We start from the raw sequence: 6000 nt of genomic DNA on the forward strand, positions 1-6000 counted from the left end.
CTAGGGTGAGTAATGCTGGCCACTGACACATGTTTGTCACTGACCACACACATCACATCTACGTCTAACCTTTAGTAAGGTGAAAAGCACGACGTCTCAAAGCCAGTTCCATTGTGTCATGACATTTACTGCCCATCTTTGAGGTCTGACTCTAAATTGTGTGAAACAATACAGCTCTGAAGCTCTGAGCTCTTTGAGGTTGAGAATATGGATTTTTTTTTTGTCAGGAGAAAATAGATTTTGTTTTGAAATAACTCTCTTTTTAGTGTGAAACACCCCCATCCCACCTACTACATAGCTTTAGTGTTAAGTTTCTTGTTCCTCAGAAACGCCAGCACTCACCACACCTAACTGCTTCAGAAGAGATGCTCACTGAAGGTACAGCAGTGGCTCCCAGAGTTGTGGTTTGACTCGAGGTATTTCCCTGCACGTTCACCCAAAATTTACATCATGTGAACCAGAGGCATACCTACATGAAGTGGGGGCCCCAGACAAAATTAATCAGTGAGGCCCTTCTAAAAGATTTTTTTTGTTGTGTTGTTAATGTATCTTTGTTACCTAGTGATATAATTATACAGCATATGAAAGGTGGACAAAACACATCTAACAGTATATAATGCACAAAACAGGACGTGTGCTCTCTCTCACTCGGATGTGTACGCTCAAACCTGTGCACTCAAATCTATAAAATGGTCTTCTCTCCTGAAATTAATGTTGCCAGAAGCCCATCAACCACCAGACTTCCATGACTGACTGATGAAGTAACAGAGTACCTTTCAGTTACGGATCCGTCTTTGTTAGCATTTTCAAGCTGATTTTGGTCAGTGAATTCTCGTTATTTATTTGATTAATTACCCCAGTAGTTATTTGAATTAAGTGGCTATTCTAAATATGTATTTATTGAATTATTTTATGTATTTCAGCAAGTGAACGAGTTGCGGCGAAGCTCATGAAAAGAATGTTTTGTTTAGTTGAGTATTTGTAGTCTGTGCGTTTCTTTTCGGGAGACACGAATAATATCTTTTGTGTAGCCTAATGAATTCAAGCACAATATCGAACGGAGAAAAACATATTTATCATTTTTAATTAATTAGGCTGTTAAAATGGGAATGTTAAAATATTTCAGGCACAGTTGTTGCATGACAACCTAGGCTGTGTTTCTCGATAACGATTGATCTTAGGACTTAAGAGCGTTTTCTACGAGTCATTTTACAATCGTTTGTTATTGTTTCACGTGCGTTTCCCAAAAAATGCACTTAACGCAATCGCACGTAGCCGTGCTTAAGTGCTACTTAGGAGTCGCTATCCGTTTGTCAAGTGCTGAAATGTTACCTAAAAGAATGACTCGTAATTGTAGTACATGCTCGTTTATTGAATGTTAACCTAATGCTGCGTTCCAGACAACTCGGATATAATAACAATTATATTATATTATATTATATTATATTATATTACATTTATACGTATAATATTATACTTTACATAAAAATATAGGCTACAATATACTTTATACAAAAACATAAAAGTGATTACACCCTTAGAGTATGTTATCTTTTCATCACAGGTAAAAAAAGGTCTGGGAATGAAGATCAACTAGCTGTTGTGAACGTGTGTGAGGGTGAAGTGTCAGGTGAAACCCCCTTTTTAGCCCACATATAGCTCTGCTAACGGAATCCCGTATAATTTGGCATGTCTTTCAGTTCTATTTTCTATAAAAAGCAGGTAGTAACTGTTTTTTTTCAACAGGGTTTCAGGTAACTACGTTCATAATCCTGTGAAACTTTTTTGACTGTTGACATTAATGTCGTTAATAATTTCACCACCACCAACAACGCATCTGGCTTAATATTCTAGTTTTCATGACTTAAAATGTATTATATAAAAACTACGAGGACTTTTTTGACTGTTGACATTAATGTCGTTAATAATTTCACCACCACCAACAACGCATCTGGCTTAATATTCTAGTTTTCATGACTTAAAATGTATTATATAAAAAATATGAGGCAATAAAGACTGGTTAATTAATAATAAGCATGGTTTCATTGAATAACACTGTTAAATACATAATGTAATACAAAATAAACAATTTGCGTTTTTACAAATGCCTGCAAAGGGCACCAAAGGCCTGATAATAATCTACTGTTGTTACACTTACAGGATGATCAAATCCTTGTTTACTATATTCACAAAACATTTAATTCAAATATCCACTTAATTTCATCAACAAAAACATGTGGACATCACAACCCTTACCAAAATACTTACGTAGTAAAACTGCTTAATTTTATTTTGTGTGATTTCTGAATGCTTGAGACTATAAAATCAATCAGACAACGATATTAATAAAATTATAGCCAAAGGTAACTGTCTAGAGCTACAAATGTAATTTATAAATAATCCAATTGAATTACTATTTATTTATTTACTTTTATATTTTATTAAAGTTCTATTTTGACCCTTTATTGAAGGGTTTTTTTTTTGAAGAAGAAGGGGGCACAACAATGCTATTCTGCTTAGGGCACCCATTTGGCCAGCAGCGGTCCTGAGTGTACACACACACACACACACACACACACACACACACACACAGCGCGCATTGGTTTTTATGTTTTATGGGGACTCTGAAGAAAACGGTCTTATATGTATATAGAAGATAATAATAATAAACTGTATTCAGTATTTGAGTATTTATTCTCTTTAATATGGCATGCATATAAATGACCACAGACCAGATGTTTGAAGAAGATTCTGGTCTCACACCTGCCATCAGGGCCGTCTCTAGTGGGGTGAAAAGTGGTGACGATTATAGGGCCCACGGCTGAGGGGGGGCCCTCCAGCGATCTCAACCGACTGGCTGAGGCCAGCCTAAAAATATGCTAGCCTACTCGCACGCCTTGTTCTAATTTACTAATTTGTATTTACTGTCTCACAGACAGCAACACCGAACCGAGCTCTCCTTCGCGTCCTTCTGCACCTGAATGAACAAATAACAATCGCAGTTTAAACATGCAAACAGAAAAAGATGTGAAAGAGCCCAATTCAGCACCCGCGCGCGGTGTTCTGTGCGCACAGGGCGCATGCAGAAAGCCGCGTCTCAAAGCGCTTGAACACCGAATTTGCATCTTCTTGCTCTTGTACCGACAAATACATACAAAATTGTCAAAAACCCGTCTTGGAGAGTCTCCTCGAAAAAACTGTTGGTTATGTCTTAAGTGAAAGTAAACAGTGGAGAAAGAAATCGGATGTGTATCATTGTAATGGATGCATTGTCTCTTAAAGTGACCGAGCATAATTTACTAGCTGCTGTAATGTTAAAGGTGCAATAGGTGATTGTCTTCAGAAACATTTTTTGTTATGCTGGTTGAAAGTCTCTTCACATCCCGATAGATGGCGATTGCAGGGAGGGTGGGGCTTTCAGTGCTATCAGGCCAAAGTTAGCATTTTCCAAGATCTCCTACTGCACCTTTAATCCAAGAAAATGAAAGAAAGAAAATCACTCACTGCTCTTGACTGAATTACTTTCGAGTTCTTGTTATATTTTATTACAATTTTCTAAACTATAGCAAATAATGTGAGAAATGTTGAAGGTGTCTGAATAATTTTTGGTTTGACTGTATATTTAATTTTTTACAGTGAAGACTATGCAGTGCTATTTTACATTTGATTATTCGGTTTCTGTACCTGGACACCTACAAACTTGAGAAAACTTAAACATTGTAAATAGCACAAATAAATAAATAGAATGAACATACAAATGAAACAATTTCAAACAGGGCCCACTGGTAAAAACATGCACTGGGGCCCTGCAAACCCCTGCTTGCCATATTCAAGGTTCAGTTTCTAAATAGATTATTACCGACCTCTAGTGGTTAATCAGGAGCAAAGTGGGCATAAGATTTATTTCTACAAGTATATTTCAGTTCACTTCAATGTACACTCATGACATTATTCTCGTAGATTTGTCATTTATATTTTAGTCATGCTTTTTTTTTTCCCATTATTTGCTCAACTGAAACAGGAAACCAGTAATGTGACGTCACAGCCAGACCATGAATCACCAAAACATGCATCACCAAAAATGGACAAAGGTCTACACAACTCGCCTAGAACCGGATCTGCCAGACTGTTGCACTGTAAGTAAATCATAATCCTGAATACCAGGAACAGGCAAAAGGTTATTGTTCTCAGGCTAAGTTCGTTTTATGGTTGACATTTCCTTCTTGTTAACGCCATTGTTTTGGGGCAGAAATAATTTTTCCATTATCAATTATCCACCTGTTGTATTTTTCTTTTTTATTATTTAATTATTTATTACTACTATTATCATGAATTTTATTTTTTTTCCTGGCAATTGCTTTGTTTTCAACTATGACAGTATGATTGTTTTACTACGATGCCTCTGAAGACGACTGTTAATGTATGTTTTTTGTTGTTGTTTTTGTTGTTGCTCTTCTTGCAAATAAAGGAAAAAAAGAAACTAAAACTCCGTCGGTGACAGAAATGGAGCAAAGTAAACCTTGGGAGAAACAAGGCTAGGGGGACAAGTCTCCTCTGGCCAGACGAAACCAGCATGTGTGGTTTAATTCCAGGCTGCAACTCAAGTCAGATTGAGCAGAGGACTTGTCTGATATTACCCGTCGGATATTACATGTCATTAATTAGACTCTACAACATTCTCCGTTGCTATTATTTTACTCATCTTATTTATTGAAACGTTTTCATTATCTGTACAGCTGAAACAGGAAAACAGTATGAAGTCTCAGACTTCAGCATGAAGTCATTGACTGACCCAACACAAATGAGAAATATGTGAGTTCAATTAAACAATAACAATAATAAAATCTAAAACAAAGATTAAAATTATTTTGCAACCTTTTAGATCACACCTTTTCTTAAATTACAGGACATACTCCTACTACTAAAATATTTATAATGAATATGTTTTTGTAGTGTAATGATGACTTGGTTATTATGTTTAAAAAACACAGGAATAAAACATCAATTAAAAATTATTTCTGGTTGTATTCCGTATGTAATTAATATTGGCCAGAACAAAATCAATATGAATTGGTCTCTTTTTTTTTCAATTTCAATATCTCTGATCCACTGAGATCATAAAACTTTGTTACCTTGGAAACTAGTTGGATCTGGATGGGGTCCATGATTATGTTCTCCAAGAATAACACGGTGAGAGCCCACCCTAAAGAGAGATAAAAATAAAATGAATAGATAAAATACAGAAATAAACCAGACAGAGTATTTATGAACCACTAATGTATGTGATGTTTGTCAGATTGAAGAATCTTACATGACAGCGCATTGGGCAGCAGTGAGAACCCAGTTCTCATTGATCAGGGATCCTGCACAGAAGTGGAAACCATTGGGGTGCTGTTTAAAAGGTAAAAGCATTGAAAACATGAAATTTAATCTTTAAACAAAGCAGACAAATGTGTGTTTGAAAAACAGATGAGTTACCTGAAGAGAGACCTGCCAGGGCCAAGAACCAGAGATGGCATTCTGTCCGTTCACAATCCTGCTGCCGATCGTCTGTGGTTTAATCGCAGGCACTCCACAACCTGTTATTACAAAATGTAATACATTATTCATGAGGCAGGGGGCTCTTAATTTAGGTTTTACATTTTCTCTATTTGTCCATCATTATTCTTGCAAAATAAAGGAGACACTTACCCAGAGCAGAGGCCACCAGGGCAAGGCAGGTGATGGAGAAGATGGTGAAGGTCATGATGTAGATGAGTGTGTGATGTATCTCACTGATGTATCTGTAGGTGCTCTCTCTTGCTTTTATATCATTTACAGCAGCTGATCAATCTGAGATGTGATGGAGGTCCACCCCATCAGATCCAGTGAGCTCATAGCTGAGGAAAGTTTTTATCTTCATTGTCCAGACCTGATGTTTTACATGCAAACATGATGCATTCTCCTTTGTTTGACCTCACGAAGGGCTTTAAGTCTTCTGACTATTTCCTTGAGAAGCAT

At 36.6% G+C, this 6000-nt stretch overlaps 1 long non-coding RNA gene across 1 annotated transcript; it reads right to left on the reverse strand.

The window, feature by feature from the left end:
* Positions 1-5361: 5361 nt before the first annotated feature.
* LOC107675869 (uncharacterized) lies at positions 5362-5768 on the reverse strand. Its single transcript, XR_001632644.1, has 3 exons — positions 5692-5768; positions 5479-5579; positions 5362-5391 (listed from the first exon to the last, which is right to left on the reverse strand). It is a non-coding gene; the product is annotated as an uncharacterized LOC107675869 (long non-coding RNA).
* Between the last annotated feature and the right edge of the window lie 232 nt (positions 5769-6000).

This window comes from Sinocyclocheilus anshuiensis, unplaced genomic scaffold (assembly GCF_001515605.1).
Source record: "Sinocyclocheilus anshuiensis isolate Anshui unplaced genomic scaffold, SAMN03320099.WGS_v1.1 scaffold1832, whole genome shotgun sequence".
NCBI classification, from domain to species: domain Eukaryota; kingdom Metazoa; phylum Chordata; class Actinopteri; order Cypriniformes; family Cyprinidae; genus Sinocyclocheilus; species Sinocyclocheilus anshuiensis.